This window comes from Carassius gibelio, chromosome A1 (assembly GCF_023724105.1).
Source record: "Carassius gibelio isolate Cgi1373 ecotype wild population from Czech Republic chromosome A1, carGib1.2-hapl.c, whole genome shotgun sequence".
In the NCBI taxonomy this organism is placed as follows: domain Eukaryota; kingdom Metazoa; phylum Chordata; class Actinopteri; order Cypriniformes; family Cyprinidae; genus Carassius; species Carassius gibelio.
The window spans coordinates 1558932-1586518 of record NC_068371.1 but is presented as its reverse complement, the minus strand read 5'-3'; the positions used below and the strand labels follow the sequence as shown (position 1 = coordinate 1586518).

Sequence of the window (27587 nt, the reverse complement as noted above, 5' to 3'; positions counted from 1 at the left end):
ACTCGTCCTAGACGGTTAGTCCGATTGCCACGAAAATTGGCTCAGATCATCTTCAGACCATGCTGGCAAAAAGTTATGGAATTCAAGTTGATTCGTCCAACTGTTGTCGAATGACACGTAAACAAATTTGACGAAAAGCACGCAAACATGCACGTGAGGCTATATCCCGGCAACGGTTTGTCATATTGAGACCAAACTTGGCGTGTGTTATAACAAGCATGAACTGAGACTACCTGCAGTGTTTCGACACAGCGCCACCTAGTGGTCAGGAGATATGAAAAATGCATATTTTGGCTTATAACTACTGAATGGTTTGGCCAAAAATCACACAACTGGTCTCTTTAGATTCAGTGAGTCATGTCGAGTCAAATGATATCCAATTTTCCTGTGTCGGCCATTTTAGGCGTCGGCCATTTTGAATTATGATTTAAAATGCTGTATTTTTTGAACGCAGCATCGTATCGTTTCGCAAATAATTACAAAAATATTCGGCTCCATGCCCTGAAGGTACTCAAAAAGTTTGGTGGCAGCGCCACCTTGTGGCCAATAGTTATAATGAAATATCACATAAATGCTAATAACTTTTGAATAAATTAGTCTATTAAAATTAAAATGGTCTCGCTATATTCTGTGGGTCATGCCGAGAGTATTGATACCAATAATGTGAAAATTGGCCTTACTTCCTGTCCGCCATTTTGCTTAATGTTGAAAACCTACTTTTTCGAACTCCTCCTAGACCGTTAGCCCAATTTTCACCAAATTTGACGTGAATCATCTTCAGACCATGCTGGCAAAAAGTTATGGATTTTGTGTCGATATACGTAACGGTTCTCATTTAGCGCATCAACGAATTTGCTGGAAGGGTGCCAAAATGCATTTGAGGCTGTATCTCTGCAACACTTTGACATATTTGCACCAAACTTTGTATGTGTCATCGCCACCTCACACTGACCATGCCACATAAATTTGGTAACAGCGCCACCTATTGGTCAAGAGTAATAAACCATTCATTAACCATGAGTAATTACACTTTTTAAAATGCTAATAACTTTTTAATGCATTAGCCTATTTGAAGGAAACTGGGCTCAAAATATTCCCTGGCTTATGCCGATAACATAGATACCAAATATACCACGGTAAGCTGAACTTCCGGTCCGCCATTTTGATTTATGTTGAAAACATACTTTTTCGAACTCCTGATCAACCGTATGTCCGATTTTCACCAAATTCGAATCAAATGATCTTCAGGCTATACTGATTCAAAGTTATGGATTTTGAGTCGATAGACAAAACCGTTTTCGCATACCACATCGACGAATTTGAGGCACAATGAGAAAATGACACTTGAGGCTGTATCCCTGGAATGCTTTGGCATATTGACACCAAACTTTGTGTGTGTCATTGAAAAGACACACAGAGTACACCAAATTGATTTTATAACAGTGTCACCTATTGGTCAAGCTTGATAAACCAAGTAATCATGCTACTAGAGGTGGTATTGGTGTTTTTTTTTTTTTGCCATTTCAAATACAATAATTCCAAAATTGCTGTTATTGCTCATTAATGTATTTGGTGTGATGCTTTATGCGATGCTTAGCTACTACATTTGCCGTTGGAGTGCTTGGCCCCGTAATTGCTGCTTGCAGCTATATTTATTATTATTATTCTTCTTCTTCCACCCCAAGTCTATGGTAGCCCATAGAACCGATTGCGGGAAAGTTGTATAATTTGGCACACTGATAGAGGACAGTCCCAACATTAACTATAGCAAATTTGAAGTCTCTATCTCCTACTCTCTAGCGCCACCACTTGTCCAAACTTTCAATGTTTGTATGCGAATAACTTTTGAACCGTAAGCCAGAAAATGGAAATTCTTTTTTCCTCTGAATCCTTGGCTCATGCCAAGTCGAATGAGCCCCAAAATTCAAAAATCGCAATGTTTAGTTTTTTCGCTATTTTCAATTATTCGAAAAACCTAATTTTTCGAACTCGTCCTAGACGGTTAGTCCGATTGCCACGAAAATTGGCTCAGATCATCTTCAGACCATGCTGGCAAAAAGTTATGGAATTCAAGTTGATTCGTCCAACTGTTGTCGAATGACACGTAAACAAATTTGACGAAAAGCACGCAAACATGCACGTGAGGCTATATCCCGGCAACGGTTTGTCATATTGAGACCAAACTTGGCGTGTGTTATAACAAGCATGACCTGAGACTACCTGCAGTGTTTCGACACAGCGCCACCTAGTGGTCAGGAGATATGAAAAATGCATATTTTGGCTTATAACTACTGAATGGTTTGGCCAAAAATCACACAACTGGTCTCTTTAGATTCAGTGAGTCATGTCGAGTCAAATGATATCCAATTTTCCTGTGTCGGCCATTTTAGGCGTCGGCCATTTTGAATTATGATTTAAAATGCTGTATTTTTTGAACGCAGCATCGTATCGTTTCGCAAATAATTACAAAAATATTCGGCTCCATGCCCTGAAGGTACTCAAAAAGTTTGGTGGCAGCGCCTCCTTGTGGCCAATAGTTATAATGAAATATCACATAAATGCTAATAACTTTTGAATAAATTAGTCTATTAAAATTAAAATGGTCTCGCTATATTCTGTGGGTCATGCCGAGAGTATTGATACCAATAATGTGAAAATTGGCCTTACTTCCTGTCCGCCATTTTGCTTAATGTTGAAAACCTACTTTTTCGAACTCCTCCTAGACCGTTAGCCCAATTTTCACCAAATTTGACGTGAATCATCTTCAGACCATGCTGGCAAAAAGTTATGGATTTTGTGTCGATATACGTAACGGTTCTCATTTAGCGCATCAACGAATTTGCTGGAAGGGTGCCAAAATGCATTTGAGGCTGTATCTCTGCAACACTTTGACATATTTGCACCAAACTTTGTATGTGTCATCGCCACCTCACACTGACCATGCCACATAAATTTGGTAACAGCGCCACCTATTGGTCAAGAGTAATAAACCATTCATTAACCATGAGTAATTACACTTTTTAAAATGCTAATAACTTTTTAATGCATTAGCCTATTTGAAGGAAACTGGGCTCAAAATATTCCCTGGCTTATGCCGATAACATAGATACCAAATATACCACGGTAAGCTGAACTTCCGGTCCGCCATTTTGATTTATGTTGAAAACATACTTTTTCGAACTCCTGATCAACCGTATGTCCGATTTTCACCAAATTCGAATCAAATGATCTTCAGGCTATACTGATTCAAAGTTATGGATTTTGAGTCGATAGACAAAACCGTTTTCGCATACCACATCGACGAATTTGAGGCACAATGAGAAAATGACACTTGAGGCTGTATCCCTGGAATGCTTTGGCATATTGACACCAAACTTTGTGTGTGTCATTGAAAAGTCACACAGAGTACACCAAATTGATTTTATAACAGTGTCACCTATTGGTCAAGCTTGATAAACCAAGTAATCATGCTACTAGAGGTGGTATTGGTGTTTTTTTTTTTTGCCATTTCAAATACAGTAATTCCAAAATTGCTGTTATTACTCATTAATGTATTTGGTGTGATGCTTTATGCGATGCTTAGCTACTACATTTGCCGTTGGAGTGCTTGGCCCCGTAATTGCTGCTTGCAGCTATATTTATTATTCTTCCTCTTCTTCTTCCACCCCAAGTCTATGGTAGCCCATAGAACCGATTTCGGGAAAGTTGTATAATTTGGCACACTAATAGAGGACTGTCTGAACATTAACCGTAGCAAATTTGAAGTCTCTAACTCAAACTCTCTAGCGCCACCAATTGTCTAAACTTTCAAAAACTTGATGCTAATAACTCTTGAACCGTAAGCCACAAAATGAAAATTCTTTTTTCCTGTGATTCCTTGGCTCATGCCGAGTCGAATGGACACCGAAATTCAAAAATCGCAAGGTTTAGTTTTTTCGCTATCGTCAATTGTTCGTAAAACCTACTTTTTCGAACTCGTCCTAGGCCGTTGCACCGATTGTCACGAAAATTGAATCAGATAATCTTCAGACCATGCTGGCAAAAAGTTATGGAATTCAAGTTGATTTCTCAAACCGTTTCCGAATAGCTCATGAACGAATTCTTCAAAAAGCACGCAAACGTGAACGTGAGGCTATATCTCCGCAACGGTTTGGCCTATTGAGACCAATCTTGGTGGGTCTTATAACAACCATTCCCTGGGACTACCTGCAGTGTTTCGGCGCTGTGCCCCCTAGTGGTCAGGAGATATGAAAAATGCATGTTTTTGCTCATAACTTCTGAACGGTTTTGCCAAAAATCACAAAAGTGGTGTCTTTAGATTCAGTGCATCATTCCGAGTCGAATGATACCGAATTTTCCCAATTCGGCCATTTTGGGCGTCGGCCATTTTGAATTTAGTTGTAAATTGCTGTATCTTAAGAATGAAGTTCCGTATCGTTTCGCAAATAATTACAAAAATGTCCGGCTCCATGCCCTGAATGTACACAAAAAAATTGGGGGCAGCGCCACCTTGTGGTCAACAGTTATAACGATTTTTCGAAAAATGCTAATAACTTTTGCATACATTAGCCTATTGTAACAAAACTGATGTTGATAGATTCCTTGGGTCATGCCGAGAACACCGATACCCCATTTGTCAATTTTGGCAAAATTTCCTGTCCGCCATTTTGATTCATGTTGAAAACCTACTTTTTCGAACTCTTCCTAGACCGTTGCTCAGATTTTCACCAAATTTGATTTGGATCATCTTCAGACCATGCTGGCTAAAAGTTATGGAATTTGTGTCGATACACGTAACCGTTTTCAATTAGCGTACCAACGAATTTGCTGGAAAGATGCCAAACTGCATCTGAGGCTGTATCTCTGCAAAGGTTGGAGATATTTACACAAAACTTAATATGTGACATTGTCACATCACATTGACCACGCCACATCATTTTGGTCACAGCACCACCTATTGGTCAAGAGTAATAAACCAATCAATAACCGCTAATTATTACATTTCCAATAATGCTAATAACTTTTGATTGCATTAGCCTATTATCATGAAACATGTCTCAAAATGTTCCTTGGGACATGCCGACAACATACATACCAATTATGTCATATTAAGCAAAACTTCCTGTCCGCCATTTTGATTCATGTTGAAAACCTTTTTTTTTAAACTCATCCTCAACCGTTTGTCTGATTTTCACCAAAATTGAATCAGATCATCTTCAGACCGTGCTGACAAAAAGTTATGGATTTCGTGTCAATAGACGAAACCGTTTTTGTACAGCGCTGCTTCAGATGTCAGGCATCTTCACAAAATGAGTCTGAGGCTATATCTCTGCAAAGCTTTGTTGTAATTAAGCCAAACTTGTGTGTGCCATTGTCTAACATGGAGAATAGGCTCACAGACACTCACACACAGAAATGAAATGGTTCAACTATTATATGAATAATCAATAAGCATGATTATACACACACACACACACACAGAGAGAAGTACATGCCCACACATTTTGTTGTATGTAGATATTTGAAATAAATTATAGGTGACACACAACTCACAGAAAGACTTCTTTTCTTACATTTCTATGTCAGGTTTCATTGCATTCATATTATGACATAATAGTAAACATTTGATATACATGTATGAATAAATTGTTGAACTTTCACTCAATGTGATCTTAAATGCTTGAACAGTAATATTAAATAATAGTAATATATATTTTTCTAGATGAATCAATCATCGAGACAATGAACTGTAATGTTTTAGTCTTTAGTGAGCCCATTAGTGGTCTTCCAGTGACATCTAGTGGTCGTAAATGCAATTTATCATACAACACTGTCTCTTTAACCTTTATAACTGTTATATGTTGTCTTAATTTCATTCCAAAGAAGCATACGCAATTTATGTATAATTTCACAGTCTAGATAATAGTACTGCACTGATTTTAAATAACCTAGATATGGCTGACAGTAAAAGAATAGAACAGAATTACAGACACACACAAACATGAAATGTTTAAACTAGTATATTAATACTCAATAAGCATGAAACATAGGTCGATAGCCATATGTCAATGCCCAAATGCAAAAATATTGATAGTAAGGGGTAGTAATATTCAATCAAAGTCAAGAGTCAGTCAATTTTTATGTATTTTTTCATTTAAATGTCTATAACTCTGAAGTGCATTGATATATTTTCACCAAAATTGACACGCATATGTATGGGCTCACTCTGATGACACATAAAAAAAATGGTGGGACTGAGCCTCTTGGTGGCGCTATAATAGAACAAAACATGAAATTCCCATTGACTTGAATACACTTATGTGAAATAAAAGGCTATACTAAACAAATGCCATTGGTGTTATATTCCGAAACTCAGAATGTGCCAACAACACCATCCCCTGAAGGTACTCAAAATATCTAGTGGTCCTAGTGGTCAAAAGTTATAACTCAATTTACATAAAGGCTAATAACTATTGTATAAATCTGGCTATTGACATGACGCTGGTCTTAATAGATTCCTTGAGCCGAGAACATAGATACCAAGTTTTCCTTATTTGGCTGAACTTACTGTCCGCCATTTTGATTAATGTTGAAAACCTACTTTTTCGAACTCCTCCTAGACTGTTAGTAAGATTTTCACCAAATTTGACGTGGATCATCTTCAGACATTCCTGGCAAAATGTTATGTATTTCATGTCGATATACGAAACGGTTCTCATTTAGCGCATCAACGAATTTGCTGGAATTATGCCAACATTCATTTGAGGCTGTATCTCTGCAAAGCTTTGACATATTTGCACCAAACTTTGTATGTGTCATCGTCACCTCACACTGACCATTCCAAACTAATTTGGTAACAGCGCCACCTATTGGTTACACGTGATAAGCAAATAAATCCTATTACTAGTTGTTGTGTTTATTGTTTTCAAGCCATTTTGCCTAAAATAATCTTAAAACTGTCTTAATTACTCATTCCTGCCATTCGTCTGAAGCTTGCTTCTGTAGTGCTTGGCCCCGTTATTGCTGCTTGCAGCTATATTTAGGGGCCAAGCACCGAAGGTGCGAAGGCACCTATTGTGTTTGTTGGCGTTATTATTATTCTTCTTCTTCTTCCACCCCAAGTCTATGGTAGCCCATAGAACCGATTGCGGGAAAGTTGTATAATTTGGCACACTAATAGAGGACTGTCTGAACATTAACCGTAGCAAATTTGAAGTCTCTAACTCAAACTCTCTAGCGCCACCAATTGTCTAAACTTTCAAAAACTTGATGCTAATAACTCTTGAACCGTAAGCCACAAAATGAAAATTCTTTTTTCCTGTGATTCCTTGGCTCATGCCGAGTCGAATGGACACCGAAATTCAAAAATCGCAAGGCTTAGTTTTTTCGCTATCGTCAATTGTTCGTAAAACCTACTTTTTCGAACTCGTCCTAGGCCGTTGCACCGATTGTCACGAAAATTGAATCAGATAATCTTCAGACCATGCTGGCAAAAAGTTATGGAATTCAAGTTGATTTCTCAAACCGTTTCCGAATAGCTCATGAACGAATTCTTCGAAAAGCACGCAAACGTGAACGTGAGGCTATATCTCCGCAACGGTTTGGCCTATTGAGACCAATCTTGGTGGGTCTTATAACAACCATTCCCTGGGACTACCTGCAGTGTTTCGGCGCTGTGCCCCCTAGTGGTCAGGAGATATGAAAAATGCATGTTTTTGCTCATAACTTCTGAACGGTTTTGCCAAAAATCACAAAAGTGGTGTCTTTAGATTCAGTGCATCATTCCGAGTCGAATGATACCGAATTTTCCCAATTCGGCCATTTTGGGCGTCGGCCATTTTGGATTTAGTTGTAAATTGCTGTATCTTAAGAATGAAGTTCCGTATCGTTTCGCAAATAATTACAAAAATGTCCGGCTCCATGCCCTGAATGTACACAAAAAAATTGGGGGCAGCGCCACCTTGTGGTCAATAGTTATAACGATTTTTTCGAAAAATGCTAATAACTTTTGCATACATTAGCCTATTGTAACAAAGCTGATGTTGATAGATTCCTTGGGTCATGCCGAGAACACCGATACCCCATTTGTCAATTTTGGCAAAATTTCCTGTCCGCCATTTTGATTCATGTTGAAAACCTACTTTTTCGAACTCCTCCTAGACCGTTGCTCAGATTTTCACCAAATTTGATTTGGATCATCTTCAGACCATGCTGGCAAAAAGTTATGGAATTTGTGTCGATACACGTAACCGTTTTCAATTAGCGTACCAACGAATTTGCTGGAAAGATGCCAAACTGCATCTGAGGCTGTATCTCTGCAAAGGTTGGAGATATTTACACAAAACTTAATATGTGAAATTGTCACATCACATTGACCACGCCACATCATTTTGGTCACAGCGCCACCTATTGGTCAAGAGTAATAAACCAATCAATAACCGCTAATTATTACATTTCCAATAATGCTAATAACTTTTGATTGCATTAGCCTATTATCATGAAACATGTCTCAAAATGTTCCTTGGGACATGCCGACAACATACATACCAATTATGTCATATTAAGCAAAACTTCCTGTCCGCCATTTTGATTCATGTTGAAAACCTTTTTTTTTAAACTCATCCTCAACCGTTTGTCTGATTTTCACCAAAATTGAATCAGATCATCTTCAGACCGTGCCGACAAAAAGTTATGGATTTCGTGTCAATAGACGAAACCGTTTTTGTACAGCGCTGCTTCAGATGTCAGGCATCTTCACAAAATGAGTCTGAGGCTATATCTCTGCAAAGCTTTGTTGTAATTAAGCCAAACTTGTGTGTGCCATTGTCTAACATGGAGAATAGGCTCACAGACACTCACACACAGAAATGAAATGGTTCAACTATTATATGAATAATCAATAAGCATGATTACACACACACACACACACAGAGAGAGAGAAGTACATGCCCACACATTTTGTTATATGTAGATATTTGAAATAAATTATAGGTGACACACAACTCACAGAAAGACTTCTTTTCTTACATTTCTATGTCAGGTTTCATTGCATTCATATTCTAACATAATAGTAAACATTTGATATACATGTATGAATAAATGGTTGAACTTTCACTCAATGTGATCTTAAATGCTTGAACAGTAATATTAAATAATAGTAATATATATTTTTCTAGATGAATCAATCATCGAGACAATGAACTGTAATGTTTTAGTCTTTAGTGAGCCCATTAGTGGTCTTCCAGTGACATCTAGTGGTCGTAAATGCAATTTATCATACAACACTGTCTCTTTAACCTTTATAACTGTTATATGTTGTCTTAATTTCATTCCAAAGAAGCATACGCAATTTATGTATAATTTCACAGTCTAGATAATAGTACTGCACTGATTTTAAATAACCTAGATATGGCTGACAGTAAAAGAATAGAACAGAATTACAGACACACACAAACATGAAATGTTTAAACTACTATATTAATACTCAATAAGCATGCTTAAACCCACACACAGATGCACACATTTTGTTATATATATAGATAATTAAAATAAATGATGGGTGATAAAACCTATTGCAAGTCTTCTGTTTTTATGGGCTTCTATGTCATTTTTCAGGTTTCATTGCAATCATAATCTGGCATAATTATAAACATTAGATATATCTGTATGAATAAATTGGTAAACTTTGACTCAATGTGATCTGAAATGCTTGAACAGTAATATTAAATAATAGTAATATACATTTTTTCTAGATGAATCCCTCAACAAGCCCATAAACTGAAATGTTTTAGTCTTTAGTGAGCTCATTAGTGGTCTTCCGGTGACATCTAGTGGTTATAATTGCAATTTTTTATTCAACACTGGGTTTTGAAGCTTTATAAATATTACAGTGTTCTTTTTTACCTAATCTCTGTTAAATTTTGCATGATTGTTTAGAAAAAATACAGATCTAATGCATGTGTGATTATATTACCCCTTTTTTTTTTTGCAGTTTAATGCCATTCACAACAGAAATCTTTTGTTTTTTAGGCCTGTTTAACTGTTATAGCACCAGCTATTTTCTGATCTTAATGAAACTTTGCATGCTTGGTGGGTCATCTTTCACATGTTATAACCAAGTTTCATAAAGTTTTGAGTTTTTGTTTCAGTTTTATAGGCTTTAGGTTACATGTGGCCACGGCCCTTTCCTAAATGACCTCTTATAGCTAACCAAAGGACAAAATGCAACACATTTTTGAAAATTATTGATCTAGAGAGTCCAGAGAATATTATTGCAGTGGTTTGATCAAGACTGAACAAAAAACCAGGTGACCCAAAACATTCAAATTCGTGGACCAATTTTACGAAAAAGGCTATAACTCGGGAACAAAATGAGATATCTTCACCAAACTCAGAACTCATATGCATGAACAAAAACTTTAGTCAAATTATTATTTTTTTTCCATATCTGCCACTTGGTGGCGCTACAGGATGAAAAAAAATCAAATGGCTATAACTAAGCAACCGTTGATCCAATCAACTTGAAAATTGATATGGCCCAATGTGGCACAAGTGCTCTATGAGGAATTTCACTTATCTTAAAAAACATGGCCGCCATTGGCCAAACAACTTTAAGCACCTATTTGACAAGGTTAATGGAAGTCGATCGGAACGAAACTCGGTGGGCATGTTCGACTCATTGCCCTAAAGGTCTGTAAGTATTTTGAAAGAAATTGCCCACAACATTGTCACCTCCCACAGAACACAACAAAGCGATTTGATTACAGCGCCACCTATTTTCCAAAAATGATAATGCATCATTTTACTGGAGTTTTACTGGCTGTTTCAATTACACTCTTCCAATAATTGCTTTTCTTACTCGTTGCATTTGGTCTGATGCTCCATGCCATGCTTAGCTCCTCGCTGTGGAACTTTTATTAACGATTTTCAGCCATTTCAATTACAATCATGCAATTATTAATTTCTTTATTCATTGTTGCATTTGGTCTGCTTAGCTCCTGATGTTGCCGCTGGAATGCTTGGCCCCGTGATTGCTGCTTGCAGCTATATTTATTCTTCTTCTTCTTCTTCCGCCGCAAGTCTATGGCAGCCCATAGAACCGATTGCGGGAAAGTTGTATAATTTGGCACACTGATAGAGGACAGTCCCAACATTAACTATAGCAAATTTGAAGTCTCTATCTCCTACTCTCTAGCGCCACCACTTGTCCAAACTTTCAATGTTTGTATGCTAATAACTTTTGAACCGTAAGCCAGAAAATGGAAATTCTTTTTTCCTCTGAATCCTTGGCTCATGCCAAGTCGAATGAACCCCAAAATTCAAAAATCGCAAGGTTTAGTTTTTTCGCTATTTTCAATTATTCGAAAAACCTACTTTTTCGAACTCGTCCTAGACGGTTAGTCCGATTGCCACGAAAATTGGCTCAGATCATCTTCAGACCATGCTGGCAAAAAGTTATGGAATTCAAGTTGATTCGTCCAAACTGTTGTCGAATGACACGTAAACAAATTTGACGAAAAGCACGCAAACATGCACGTGAGGCTATATCCCGGCAACGGTTTGTCATATTGAGACCAAACTTGGCGTGTGTTATAACAAGCATGAACTGAGACTACCTGCAGTGTTTCGACACAGCGCCACCTAGTGGTCAGGAGATATGAAAAATGCATATTTTGGCTTATAACTACTGAATGGTTTGGCCAAAAATCACACAACTGGTCTCTTTAGATTCAGTGAGTCATGTCGAGTCAAATGATATCCAATTTTCCTGTGTCGGCCATTTTAGGCGTCGGCCATTTTGAATTATGATTTAAAATGCTGTATTTTTTGAACGCAGCATCGTATCGTTTCGCAAATAATTACAAAAATATTCGGCTCCATGCCCTGAAGGTACTCAAAAAGTTTGGTGGCAGCGCCACCTTGTGGCCAATAGTTATAATGAAATATCACATAAATGCTAATAACTTTTGAATAAATTAGTCTATTAAAATTAAAATGGTCTCGCTATATTCTGTGGGTCATGCCGAGAGTATTGATACCAATAATGTGAAAATTGGCCTTACTTCCTGTCCGCCATTTTGCTTAATGTTGAAAACCTACTTTTTCGAACTCCTCCTAGACCGTTAGCCCAATTTTCACCAAATTTGACGTGAATCATCTTCAGACCATGCTGGCAAAAAGTTATGGATTTTGTGTCGATATACGTAACGGTTCTCATTAAGCGCATCAACGAACTTGCTGGAAGGGTGCCAAAATGCATTTGAGGCTGTATCTCTGCAACACTTTGACATATTTGCACCAAACTTTGTATGTGTCATCGCCACCTCACACTGACCATGCCACATAAATTTGGTAACAGCGCCACCTATTGGTCAAGAGTAATAAACCATTCATTAACCATGAGTAATTACACTTTTTAAAATGCTAATAACTTTTTAGTCCATTAGCCTATTGCAACGAAACTGGGCTCAAAATATTCCCTGGCTTATGCCGATAACATAGATACCAAATATGCCAGTGTTTACTGAAGTTCCGGTCCACCATTTTGATTTATGTGGAAAACCTACTTTTTCGAACTCCTCATGAACCGTATGTCCAATTTTCACCAAATTCGAATCAGATGATCTTCAGACTATGTTGACACAAAGTTATGGATTTTGTGTCGATAGACAAAACCGTTTTCGCATACCAAAGCGACGAAGTTGAAACACAATGACAAAATGACACTTGAGGCTGCATCTCTGGAATGCTGTGGCATATTAACACCAAACTTTGTGTGTGTCATTGAAAAGTCAAACAGAGTACACCAAATTGATTTCATAACAGTGCCACCTATTGGTCAAACTTTATAAGCCAAGTAATCATGCTACTAGAGGTGGTATTATGATTTTTTTTTTTGCCATTTCAATTACAATAATTCCAAAATTACTGTTATTGCTCATTAATGTATTTGGTGTGATGCTTCATGCCATGCTTAGCTCCTACATTTGCCGTTGGAGTGCTTGGCCCCGTAATTGCTGCTTGCAGCTATATTTAGGGGCCAAGCACCGAAGGTGCGTAGGCACCTATTGTAATCGTTGGCGTTATTATTATTCTTCTTCTTCCGCCGCAAGTCTATGGCAGCCCATAGAACCGATTGCGGGAAAGTTGTATAATTTGGCACACTGATAGAGGACAGTCCCAACATTAACTATAGCAAATTTGAAGTCTCTATCTCCTACTCTCTAGCGCCACCACTTGTCCAAACTTTCAATGTTTGTATGCTAATAACTTTTGAACCGTAAGCCAGAAAATGGAAATTCTTTTTTCCTCTGAATCCTTGGCTCATGCCAAGTCGAATGAACCCCAAAATTCAAAAATCGCAAGGTTTAGTTTTTTCGCTATTTTCAATTATTCGAAAAACCTACTTTTTCGAACTCGTCCTAGACGGTTAGTCCGATTGCCACGAAAATTGGCTCAGATCATCTTCAGACCATGCTGGCAAAAAGTTATGGAATTCAAGTTGATTCGTCCAACTGTTGTCGAATGACACGTAAACAAATTTGACGAAAAGCACGCAAACATGCACGTGAGGCTATATCCTGGCAACGGTTTGTCATATTGAGACCAAACTTGGCGTGTGTTATAACAAGCATGAACTGAGACTACCTGCAGTGTTTCGACACAGCGCCACCTAGTGGTCAGGAGATATGAAAAATGCATATTTTGGCTTATAACTACTGAATGGTTTGGCCAAAAATCACACAACTGGTCTCTTTAGATTCAGTGAGTCATGTCGAGTCAAATGATATCCAATTTTCCTGTGTCGGCCATTTTAGGCGTCGGCCATTTTGAATTATGATTTAAAATGCTGTATTTTTTGAACGCAGCATCGTATCGTTTCGCAAATAATTACAAAAATATTCGGCTCCATGCCCTGAAGGTACTCAAAAAGTTTGGTGGCAGCGCCACCTTGTGGCCAATAGTTATAATGAAATATCACATAAATGCTAATAACTTTTGAATAAATTAGTCTATTAAAATTAAAATGGTCTCGCTATATTCTGTGGGTCATGCCGAGAGTATTGATACCAATAATGTGAAAATTGGCCTTACTTCCTGTCCGCCATTTTGCTTAATGTTGAAAACCTACTTTTTCGAACTCCTCCTAGACCGTTAGCCCAATTTTCACCAAATTTGACGTGAATCATCTTCAGACCATGCTGGCAAAAAGTTATGGATTTTGTGTCGATATACGTAACGGTTCTCATTTAGCGCATCAACGAATTTGCTGGAAGGGTGCCAAAATGCATTTGAGGCTGTATCTCTGCAACACTTTGACATATTTGCACCAAACTTTGTATGTGTCATCGCCACCTCACACTGACCATGCCACATAAATTTGGTAACAGCGCCACCTATTGGTCAAGAGTAATAAACCATTCATTAACCATGAGTAATTACACTTTTTAAAATGCTAATAACTTTTTAATGCATTAGCCTATTTGAAGGAAACTGGGCTCAAAATATTCCCTGGCTTATGCCGATAACATAGATACCAAATATACCACGGTAAGCTGAACTTCCGGTCCGCCATTTTGATTTATGTTGAAAACATACTTTTTCGAACTCCTGATCAACCGTATGTCCGATTTTCACCAAATTCGAATCAAATGATCTTCAGGCTATACTGATTCAAAGTTATGGATTTTGAGTCGATAGACAAAACCGTTTTCGCATACCACATCGACGAATTTGAGGCACAATGAGAAAATGACACTTGAGGCTGTATCCCTGGAATGCTTTGGCATATTGACACCAAACTTTGTGTGTGTCATTGAAAAGTCACACAGAGTACACCAAATTGATTTTATAACAGTGTCACCTATTGGTCAAGCTTGATAAACCAAGTAATCATGCTACTAGAGGTGGTATTGGTGTTTTTTTTTTTTGCCATTTCAAATACAGTAATTCCAAAATTGCTGTTATTGCTCATTAATGTATTTGGTGTGATGCTTTATGCGATGCTTAGCTACTACATTTGCCGTTGGAGTGCTTGGCCCCGTAATTGCTGCTTGCAGCTATATTTAGGGGCCAAGCACCGAAGGTGCGTAGGCACCTATTGTAATCGTTGGCGTTATTATTATTCTTCTTCTTCTTCTTCTTCTTCTTCTTCTTCTTCTTCTTCTTCCGCCGCAAGTCTATGGCAGCCCATAGAACCGATTGCGGGAAAGTTGTATAATTTGGCACACTGATAGAGGACAGTCCCAACATTAACTATAGCAAATTTGAAGTCTCTATCTCCTACTCTCTAGCGCCACCACTTGTCCAAACTTTCAATGTTTGTATGCTAATAACTTTTGAACCGTAAGCCAGAAAATGGAAATTCTTTTTTCCTCTGAATCCTTGGCTCATGCCAAGTCGAATGAACCCCAAAATTCAAAAATCGCAAGGTTTAGTTTTTTCGCTATTTTCAATTATTCGAAAAACCTACTTTTTCGAACTCGTCCTAGACGGTTAGTCCGATTGCCACGAAAATTGGCTCAGATCATCTTCAGACCATGCTGGCAAAAAGTTATGGAATTCAAGTTGATTCGTCCAACTGTTGTCGAATGACACGTAAACAAATTTGACGAAAAGCACGCAAACATGCACGTGAGGCTATATCCCGGCAACGGTTTGTCATATTGAGACCAAACTTGGCGTGTGTTATAACAAGCATGAACTGAGACTACCTGCAGTGTTTCGACACAGCGCCACCTAGTGGTCAGGAGATATGAAAAATGCATATTTTGGCTTATAACTACTGAATGGTTTGGCCAAAAATCACACAACTGGTCTCTTTAGATTCAGTGAGTCATGTCGAGTCAAATGATATCCAATTTTCCTGTGTCGGCCATTTTAGGCGTCGGCCATTTTGAATTATGATTTAAAATGCTGTATTTTTTGAACGCAGCATCGTATCGTTTCGCAAAAAATTACAAAAATATTCGGCTCCATGCCCTGAAGGTACTCAAAAAGTTTGGTGGCAGCGCCACCTTGTGGCCAATAGTTATAATGAAATATCACATAAATGCTAATAACTTTTGAATAAATTAGTCTATTAAAATTAAAATGATCTCGCTATATTCTGTGGGTCATGCCGAGAGTATTGATACCAATAATGTGAAAATTGGCCTTACTTCCTGTCCGCCATTTTGCTTAATGTTGAAAACCTACTTTTTCGAACTCCTCCTAGACCGTTAGCCCAATTTTCACCAAATTTGACGTGCATCATCTTCAGACCATGCTGGCAAAAAGTTATGGATTTTGTGTCGATATACGTAACGGTTCTCATTTAGCGCATCAACGAATTTGCTGGAAGGGTGCCAAAATGCATTTGAGGCTGTATCTCTGCAACACTTTGACATATTTGCACCAAACTTTGTATGTGTCATCGCCACCTCACACTGACCATGCCACATAAATTTGGTAACAGCGCCACCTATTGGTCAAGAGTAATAAACCATTCATTAACCATGAGTAATTACACTTTTTAAAATGCTAATAACTTTTTAATGCATTAGCCTATTTGAAGGAAACTGGGCTCAAAATATTCCCTGGCTTATGCCGATAACATAGATACCAAATATACCACGGTAAGCTGAACTTCCGGTCCGCCATTTTGATTTATGTTGAAAACATACTTTTTCGAACTCCTGATCAACCGTATGTCCGATTTTCATCAAATTCGAATCAAATGATCTTCAGGCTATACTGATTCAAAGTTATGGATTTTGAGTCGATAGACAAAACCGTTTTCGCATACCACATCGACGAATTTGAGGCACAATGAGAAAATGACACTTGAGGCTGTATCCCTGGAATGCTTTGGCATATTGACACCAAACTTTGTGTGTGTCATTGAAAAGACACACAGAGTACACCAAATTGATTTTATAACAGTGTCACCTATTGGTCAAGCTTGATAAACCAAGTAATCATGCTACTAGAGGTGGTATTGGTGTTTTTTTTTTTTTGCCATTTCAAATACAATAATTCCAAAATTGCTGTTATTGCTCATTAATGTATTTGGTGTGATGCTTTATGCGATGCTTAGCTACTACATTTGCCGTTGGAGTGCTTGGCCCCGTAATTGCTGCTTGCAGCTATATTTAGGGGCCAAGCACCGAAGGTGCGAAGGCACCTATTGTGTTTGTTGGCGTTATTAGGGGCCAAGCACCGAAGGTGCGTAGGCACCTATTGTAATCGTTGGCGTTATTATTATTCTTCTTCTTCTTCTTCTTCTTCTTCTTCCGCCGCAAGTCTATGGCAGCCCATAGAACCGATTGCGGGAAAGTTGTATAATTTGGCACACTGATAGAGGACAGTCCCAACATTAACTATAGCAAATTTGAAGTCTCTATCTCCTACTCTCTAGCGCCACCACTTGTCCAAACTTTCAATGTTTGTATGCTAATAACTTTTGAACCGTAAGCCAGAAAATGGAAATTCTTTTTTCCTCTGAATCCTTGGCTCATGCCAAGTCGAATGAACCCCAAAATTCAAAAATCGCAAGGTTTAGTTTTTTCGCTATTTTCAATTATTCGAAAAACCTACTTTTTCGAACTCGTCCTAGACGGTTAGTCCGATTGCCACGAAAATTGGCTCAGATCATCTTCAGACCATGCTGGCAAAAAGTTATGGAATTCAAGTTGATTCGTCCAACTGTTGTCGAATGACACGTAAACAAATTTGACGAAAATCACGCAAACATGCACGTGAGGCTATATCCCGGCAACGGTTTGTCATATTGAGACCAAACATGGCGTGTGTTATAACAAGCATGAACTGAGACTACCTGCAGTGTTTCGACACAGCGCCACCTAGTGGTCAGGAGATATGAAAAATGCATATTTTGGCTTATAACTACTGAATGGTTTGGCCAAAAATCACACAACTGGTCTCTTTAGATTCAGTGAGTCATGTCGAGTCAAATGATATCCAATTTTCCTGTGTCGGCCATTTTAGGCGTCGGCCATTTTGAATTATGATTTAAAATGCTGTATTTTTTGAACGCAGCATCGTATCGTTTCGCAAATAATTACAAAAATATTCGGCTCCATGCCCTGAAGGTACTCAAAAAGTTTGGTGGCAGCGCCACCTTGTGGCCAATAGTTATAATGAAATATCACATAAATGCTAATAACTTTTGAATAAATTAGTCTATTAAAATTAAAATGGTCTCGCTATATTCTGTGGGTCATGCCGAGAGTATTGATACCAATAATGTGAAAATTGGCCTTACTTCCTGTCCGCCATTTTGCTTAATGTTGAAAACCTACTTTTTCGAACTCCTCCTAGACCGTTAGCCCAATTTTCACCAAATTTGACGTGCATCATCTTCAGACCATGCTGGCAAAAAGTTATGGATTTTGTGTCGATATACGTAACGGTTCTCATTTAGCGCATCAACGAATTTGCTGGAAGGGTGCCAAAATGCATTTGAGGCTGTATCTCTGCAACACTTTGACATATTTGCACCAAACTTTGTATGTGTCATCGCCACCTCACACTGACCATGCCACATAAATTTGGTAACAGCGCCACCTATTGGTCAAGAGTAATAAACCATTCATTAACCATGAGTAATTACACTTTTTAAAATGCTAATAACTTTTTAATGCATTAGCCTATTTGAAGGAAACTGGGCTCAAAATATTCCCTGGCTTATGCCGATAACATAGATACCAAATATACCACGGTAAGCTGAACTTCCGGTCCGCCATTTTGATTTATGTTGAAAACATACTTTTTCGAACTCCTGATCAACCGTATGTCCGATTTTCACCAAATTCGAATCAAATGATCTTCAGGCTATACTGATTCAAAGTTATGGATTTTGAGTCGATAGACAAAACCGTTTTCGCATACCACATCGACGAATTTGAGGCACAATGAGAAAATGACACTTGAGGCTGTATCCCTGGAATGCTTTGGCATATTGACACCAAACTTTGTGTGTGTCATTGAAAAGACACACAGAGTACACCAAATTGATTTTATAACAGTGTCACCTATTGGTCAAGCTTGATAAACCAAGTAATCATGCTACTAGAGGTGGTATTGGTGTTTTTTTTTTTTGCCATTTCAAATACAATAATTCCAAAATTGCTGTTATTGCTCATTAATGTATTTGGTGTGATGCTTTATGCGATGCTTAGCTACTACATTTGCCGTTGGAGTGCTTGGCCCCGTAATTGCTGCTTGCAGCTATATTTATTATTATTATTCTTCTTCTTCCACCCCAAGTCTATGGTAGCCCATAGAACCGATTGCGGGAAAGTTGTATAATTTGGCACACTAATAGAGGACTGTCTGAACATTAACCGTAGCAAATTTGAAGTCTCTAACTCAAACTCTCTAGCGCCACCAATTGTCTAAACTTTCAAAAACTTGATGCTAATAACTCTTGAACCGTAAGCCACAAAATGAAAATTCTTTTTTCCTGTGATTCCTTGGCTCATGCCGAGTCGAATGGACACCGAAATTCAAAAATCGCAAGGCTTAGTTTTTTCGCTATCGTCAATTGTTCGTAAAACCTACTTTTTCGAACTCGTCCTAGGCCGTTGCACCGATTGTCACGAAAATTGAATCAGATAATCTTCAGACCATGCTGGCAAAAAGTTATGGAATTCAAGTTGATTTCTCAAACCGTTTCCGAATAGCTCATGAACGAATTCTTCGAAAAGCACGCAAACGTGAACGTGAGGCTATATCTCCGCAACGGTTTGGCCTATTGAGACCAATCTTGGTGGGTCTTATAACAACCATTCCCTGGGACTACCTGCAGTGTTTCGGCGCTGTGCCCCCTAGTGGTCAGGAGATATGAAAAATGCATGTTTTTGCTCATAACTTCTGAACGGTTTTGCCAAAAATCACAAAAGTGGTGTCTTTAGATTCAGTGCATCATTCCGAGTCGAATGATACCGAATTTTCCTAATTCGGCCATTTTGGGCGTCGGCCATTTTGGATTTAGTTGTAAATTGCTGTATCTTAAGAATGAAGTTCCGTATCGTTTCGCAAATAATTACAAAAATGTCCGGCTCCATGCCCTGAATGTACACAAAAAAATTGGGGGCAGCGCCACCTTGTGGTCAATAGTTATAACGATTTTTTCGAAAAATGCTAATAACTTTTGCATACATTAGCCTATTGTAACAAAGCTGATGTTGATAGATTCCTTGGGTCATGCCGAGAACACCGATACCCCATTTGTCAATTTTGGCAAAATTTCCTGTCCGCCATTTTGATTCATGTTGAAAACCTACTTTTTCGAACTCCTCCTAGACCGTTGCTCAGATTTTCACCAAATTTGATTTGGATCATCTTCAGACCATGCTGACAAAAAGTTATGGAATTTGTGTCGATACACGTAACCGTTTTCAATTAGCGTACCAACGAATTTGCTGGAAAGATGCCAAACTGCATCTGAGGCTGTATCTCTGCAAAGGTTGGAGATATTTACACAAAACTTAATATGTGACATTGTCACATCACATTGACCACGCCACATCATTTTGGTCACAGCGCCACCTATTGGTCAAGAGTAATAAACCAATCAATAACCGCTAATTATTACATTTCCAATAATGCTAATAACTTTTGATTGCATTAGCCTATTATCATGAAACATGTCTCAAAATGTTCCTTGGGACATGCCGACAACATACATACCAATTATGTCATATTAAGCAAAACTTCCTGTCCGCCATTTTGATTCATGTTGAAAACCTTTTTTTTTAAACTCATCCTCAACCGTTTGTCTGATTTTCACCAAAATTGAATCAGATCATCTTCAGACCGTGCTGACAAAAAGTTATGGATTTCGTGTCAATAGACGAAACCGTTTTTGTACAGCGCTGCTTCAGATGTCAGGCATCTTCACAAAATGAGTCTGAGGCTATATCTCTGCAAAGCCCATTAGTGGTCTTCCAGTGACATCTAGTGGTCGTAAATGCAATTTATCATACAACACTGTCTCTTTAACCTTTATAACTGTTATATGTTGTCTTAATTACATTCCAAAGAAGCATACGCAATTCATGTATAATTTCACAGTCTAGATAATAGTACTGCACTCATTTTAAATAACCTAGATATGGCTGACATTAAAAGAATAGAACAGAATTACAGACACACACAAACATGAAATGTTTAAACTAGTATATTAATACTCAATAAGCATGCTTAAACCCACACACAGATGCACACATTTTGTTATATATATAGATAATTAAAATAAATGATGGGTGATAAAACCTATTGCAAGTCTTCTGTTTTTATGGGCTTCTATGTCATTTTTCAGGTTTCATTGCAATCATAATCTGGCATAATTATAAACATTTGATATATATGTATGAATAAATTGGTAAACTTTGACTCAATGTGATCTGAAATGCTTGAACAGTAATATTAAATAATAGTAATATACATTTTTTCTAGATGGATCCCTCAACAAGCTCCTAAACTGTAATGTTTTAGTCTTTAGTGAGCTCATTAGTGGTCTTCCGGTGACATCTAGTGGTTATAATTGCAATTTTTTATTCAACACTGGGTTTTGAAGCTTTATAAATATTACAGTGTTCTTTTTTACCTAATATCTGTTAAATTTTGCATGATTGTTTAGAAAAAATACAGATCTAATGCATGTGTGATTATATTACCCCTTTTTTTTTGCAGTTTAATGCCATTCACAACAGAAATCTTTAGTTTTTTAGGCCATTTTAACTGTTATAGCACCAGCTATTTTCTGATCTTAATGAAACTTTGCATGCTTGGTGGGTCATCTTTCACATGTTAGAACCAAGTTTCATAAAGTTTTGAGTTTTTGTTTCAGTTTTATAGGCTTTAGGTTACATGTGGCCACGGCCCTTTCCTAAATGACCTCTTATAGCTAACCAAAGGACAAAATGCAACATATTTTTGAAAATTATTGATCTAGAGAGTCCAGAGAATATTATTGCAGTGGTTTGATCAAGACTGAACAAAAAAACAGGTGACCCAAAACATTCAAATTCGTGGACCAATATTACGAAAAAGGCTATAACTCGGGAACAAAATGAGATTTCTTCACCAAACTCAGAACTCATATGCATGAACAAAAACTTTAGTCAAATTATTTTTTTTTTCCATATCTGCCACTTGGTGGCGCTACAGGATGAAAAAAAATCAAATGGCTATAACTAAGCAACCGTTGATCCAATCAACTTGAAAATTGATATGGCCCAATGTGGCACAAGTGCTCTATGAGGAATTTCACTTATCTTAAAAAACATGGCCGCCATTGGCCAAACAACTTTAAGCACCTATTTGACAAGGTTAATGGAAGTCGATCGGAACGAAACTCGGTGGGCATGTTCGACTCATTGCCCTAAAGGTCTGTAAGTACTTTGAAAGAAATTGCCCACAACATTGTCACCTCCCACAGAACACAACAAAGCGATTTGATTACAGCGCCACCTATTTTCCAAAAATGATAATGCATCATTTTACTGGAGTTTTACTGGCTGTTTCAATTACACTCTTCCAATAATTGCTTTTCTTACTCGTTGCATTTGGTCTGATGCTCCATGCCATGCTTAGCTCCTCGCTGTGGAACTTTTATTAACGATTTTCAGCCATTTCAATTACAATCATGCAATTATTAATTTCATTATTCATTGTTGCATTTGGTCTGATGCTACATATGCTTAGCTCCTGATGTTGCCGCTGGAATGCTTGGCCCCGTGATTGCTGCTTGCAGCTATATTTATTATTATTCTTCTTCTTCCACCCCAAGTCTATGGTAGCCCATAGAACCGATTGCGGGAAAGTTGTATAATTTGGCACACTAATAGAGGACTGTCTGAACATTAACCGTAGCAAATTTGAAGTCTCTAACTCAAACTCTCTAGCGCCACCAATTGTCTAAACTTTCAAAAACTTGATGCTAATAACTCTTGAACCGTAAGCCACAAAAAGAAAATTCTTTTTTCCTGTGATTCCTTGGCTCATGCCGAGTCGAATGGACACCGAAATTCAAAAATCGCAAGGCTTAGTTTTTTCGCTATCGTCAATTGTTCGTAAAACCTACTTTTTCGAACTCGTCCTAGGCCGTTGCACCGATTGTCACGAAAATTGAATCAGATAATCTTCAGACCATGCTGGCAAAAAGTTATGGAATTCAAGTTCATTTCTCAAACCGTTTCCGAATAGCTCATGAACGAATTCTTCGAAAAGCACGCAAACGTGAACGTGAGGCTATATCTCCGCAACGGTTTGGCCTATTGAGACCAATCTTGGTGGGTCTTATAACAACCATTTCCTGGGACTACCTGCAGTGTTTCGTCGCTGTGCCCCCTAGTGGTCAGGAGATATGAAAAATGCATGTTTTTGCTCATAACTTCTGAACGGTTTTGCCAAAAATCACAAAAGTGGTGTCTTTAGATTCAGTGCATCATTCCGAGTCGAATGATACCGAATTTTCCCAATTCGGCCATTTTGGGCGTCGGCCATTTTGGATTTAGTTGTAAATTGCTGTATCTTAAGAATGAAGTTCCGTATCGTTTCGCAAATAATTACAAAAATGTCCGGCTCCATGCCCTGAATGTACACAAAAAAATTGGGGGCAGCGCCACCTTGTGGTCAATAGTTATAACGATTTTTTCGAAAAATGCTAATAACTTTTGCATACATTAGCCTATTGTAACAAAGCTGATGTTGATAGATTCCTTGGGTCATGCCGAGAACACCGATACCCCATTTGTCAATTTTGGCAAAATTTCCTGTCCGCCATTTTGATTCATGTTGAAAACCTACTTTTTCGAACTCCTCCTAGACCGTTGCTCAGATTTTCACCAAATTTGATTTGGATCATCTTCAGACCATGCTGGCAAAAAGTTATGGAATTTGTGTCGATACACGTAACCGTTTTCAATTAGCGTACCAACGAATTTGCTGGAAAGATGCCAAACTGCATCTGAGGCTGTATCTCTGCAAAGGTTGGAGATATTTACACAAAACTTAATATGTGACATTGTCACATCACATTGACCACGCCACATCATTTTGGTCACAGCGCCACCTATTGGTCAAGAGTAATAAACCAATCAATAACCGCTAATTATTACATTTCCAATAATGCTAATAACTTTTGATTGCATTAGCCTATTATCATGAAACATGTCTCAAAATGTTCCTTGGGACATGCCGACAACATGCATACCAATTATGTCATATTAAGCAAAACTTCCTGTCCGCCATTTTGATTCATGTTGAAAACCTTTTTTTTTAAACTCATCCTCAACCGTTTGTCCGATTTTCACCAAAATTGAATCAGATCATCTTCAGACCGTGCTGACAAAAAGTTATGGATTTCGTGTCAATAGACGAAACCGTTTTTGTACAGCGCTGCTTCAGATGTCAGGCATCTTCACAAAATGAGTCTGAGGCTATATCTCTGCAAAGCCCATTAGTGGTCTTCCAGTGACATCTAGTGGTCGTAAATGCAATTTATCATACAACACTGTCTCTTTAACCTTTATAACTGTTATATGTTGTCTTAATTTCATTCCAAAGAAGCATACGCAATTTATGTATAATTTCACAGTCTAGATAATAGTACTGCACTGATTTTAAATAACCTAGATATGGCTGACAGTAAAAGAATAGAACAGAATTACAGACAGACACAAACATGAAATGTTTATACTAGTATATTAATACTCAATAAGCATGCTTAAACCCACACACAGATGCACACATTTTGTTATATATATAGATAATTAAAATAAATGATGGGTGATAAAACCTATTGCAAGTCTTCTGTTTTTATGGGCTTCTATGTCATTTTTCAGGTTTCATTGCAATCATAATCTGGCATAATTATAAACATTAGATATATCTGTATGAATAAATTGGTAAACTTTGACTCAATGTGATCTGAAATGCTTGAACAGTAATATTAAATAATAGTAATATACATTTTTTCTAGATGAATCCCTCAACAAGCCCATAAACTGTAATGTTTTAGTCTTTACTGAGCTCATTAGTGGTCTTCCGGTGACATCTAGTGGTTATAATTGCAATTTTTTATTCAACACTGGGTTTTGAAGCTTTATAAATATTACAGTGTTCTTTTTTACCTAATCTCTGTTAAATTTTGCATGATTGTTTAGAAAAAATACAGATCTAATGTATGTGTGATTATATTACCCCTTTTTTTTTGCAGTTTAATGCCATTCACAACAGAAATCTTTTGTTTTTTAGGCCTGTTTAAATGTTATCTAACCAAAGGACAAAATACAACATATTTTTTCAAAGTTATTGATCTAGAAAGTCCTGAGAATATTACTGCAGTGGTTTGATCAAGACTGAACAAAAAACCAGGTGACCCAAAACATTCAAATTCGTGGACCAATTTTATGAAAAAGGCTATAACTCGGGAACAAAATGAGATATCTTCACCAAACTCAGAACTCATATGCATGAACAAAAACTTTAGTCAAATTATTTTTTTTTTCCATATCTGCCACTTGGTGGCGCTACAGGATGAAAAAAAAAACTAAAATGTCTATAACTAAGCAACCGCTGATCCAATCAACTTGAAAATTGGTATGGCCCAATGTGGCATAAGTGTCTATGAGGAATTTCTCTTATCTTAAAAAACATGGCCGCCATTGGCCAAACAACTTTAAGCACCTATTTGACAAGGTTAATGGAAGTCGATCGGAACGAAACTCGGTGGGCATGTTCGACTCATTGCCCTAAAGGTCTGTAAGTATTTTGAAAGAAATTGCCCACAACATTGTCACCTCCCACAGAACACAACAAAGCGATTTGATTACAGCGCCAACTATTTTCCAAAAATGATAATGCATCATTTTACTGGAGTTTTACTGACTGTTTCAATTACACTCTTCCAATAATTGCTTTTCTTACTCGTTGCATTTGGTCTGATGCTCCATGCCATGCTTAGCTCCTCGCTGTGGAACTTTTATTAACGATTTTCAGCCATTTCAATTACAATCATGCAATTATTAATTTCATTGTTGCATTTGGTCTGATGCTACATATGCTTAGCTCCTGATGTTGCCGCTGGAATGCTTGGCCCCGTTATTGCTGCTTGCAGCTATATTTAGGGGCCAAGCACCGAAGGTGCGAAGGCACCTATTGTGTTTGTTGGCGTTATTATTAGGGGCCAAGCACCGAAGGTGCGAAGGCACCTATTGTGTTTGTTGGCGTTATTATTAGGGGCCAAGCACCGAAGGTGCGAAGGCACCTATTGTGTTTGTTGGCGTTATTAGGGGCCAAGCACCGAAGGTGCGTAGGCACCTATTGTTTTCGTTGGCGTTATTATTATTCTTCTTCTTCTTCTTCTTCTTCCGCCGCAAGTCTATGGCAGCCCATAGAACCGATTGCGGGAAAGTTGTATAATTTGGCACACTGATAGAGGACAGTCCCAGCATTAACTATAGCAAATTTGAAGTCTCTATCTCCTACTCTCTAGCGCCACCACTTGTCCAAACTTTCAATGTTTGTATGCTAATAACTTTTGAACCGTAAGCCAGAAAATGGAAGTTCTTTTTTCCTCTGAATCCTTGGCTCATGCCAAGTCGAATGAACCCCAAAATTCAAAAATCGCAAGGTTTAGTTTTTTCGCTATTTTCAATTTTTCGAAAAACCTACTTTTTCGAACTCGTGCTAGACGGTTAGTCCGATTGCCACGAAAATTGGCTCAGATCATCTTCAGACCATGCTGGCAAAAAGTTATGGAATTCAAGTTGATTCGTCCAACCATTGTCGAATGACACGTAAACAAATTTGACGAAAAGCACGCAAAAATGCACTTGAGGCTATATCTCAGCAACGGTTTGGCATATTGAGACCAAACTTGGTGTGTGTTATAATAAGCATGACCTGAGACTACCTGCAGTGTTTCGACACAGCGCCACCTAGTGGTCAGGAGATATGAAAAATGCATATTTTGGCTTATATCTTCTGAATGGTTTGGCCAAAAATCACACAACTGGTCTCTTTAGATTCAGTGAGTCATGTCGAGTCGTATGATATGCAAATTTCCCATGTCAGCCATTTTAGGCGTCGGCCATTTTGAATTATGTTTTAAAATGCTGTATTTTTTCAACGCAGCATCGTATCGTTTCGCAAATAATTACAAAAATATTCGGCTCCATGCCCTGTATGTACTCAAAAAGCTTGGTGGCAGCGCCACCTTGTGGTCAAGAGTTATAATGAATTATCACAAAAATGCTAATAACTTTTGAGTAAATTAGACAATTGAAATGCAAATGGTCTCGCCGTATTCTTTGGGTCATGCCGAGAACATAGATACCAATTATGCCAAAATTGGCCATACTTCCTGTCCGCCATTTTGATTAATGTTGAAAACCTACTTTTTCGAACTCCTCCTAGACCGTTAGTCCGATTTTCACCAAATTTGACGTGAATCATCTTCAGACCATGCTGGCAAAAAGTTATGGATTTCGTGTCGATATACAAAACGGTTCTGATTTAGCGCATCAACGAATTTGCTGGAAGGGTGCCAAAATGCATTTGAGGCTGTATCTCTG

The 27587-nt window shown here is 37.9% G+C and overlaps 2 long non-coding RNA genes across 2 annotated transcripts in view; both read left to right on the top strand.

Moving 5' to 3' along the window:
* Nucleotides 1–27587, top strand: part of LOC127949547 (uncharacterized) — a 157701-nt gene that overhangs the window by 60370 nt on the left and 69744 nt on the right. The window lies entirely within an intron of this gene.
* On the top strand, nucleotides 1986–27269 carry LOC127949411 (uncharacterized). Its single transcript, XR_008152297.1, has 3 exons — nucleotides 1986–2494; nucleotides 15988–17536; nucleotides 26645–27269. It is a non-coding gene; the product is annotated as an uncharacterized LOC127949411 (long non-coding RNA).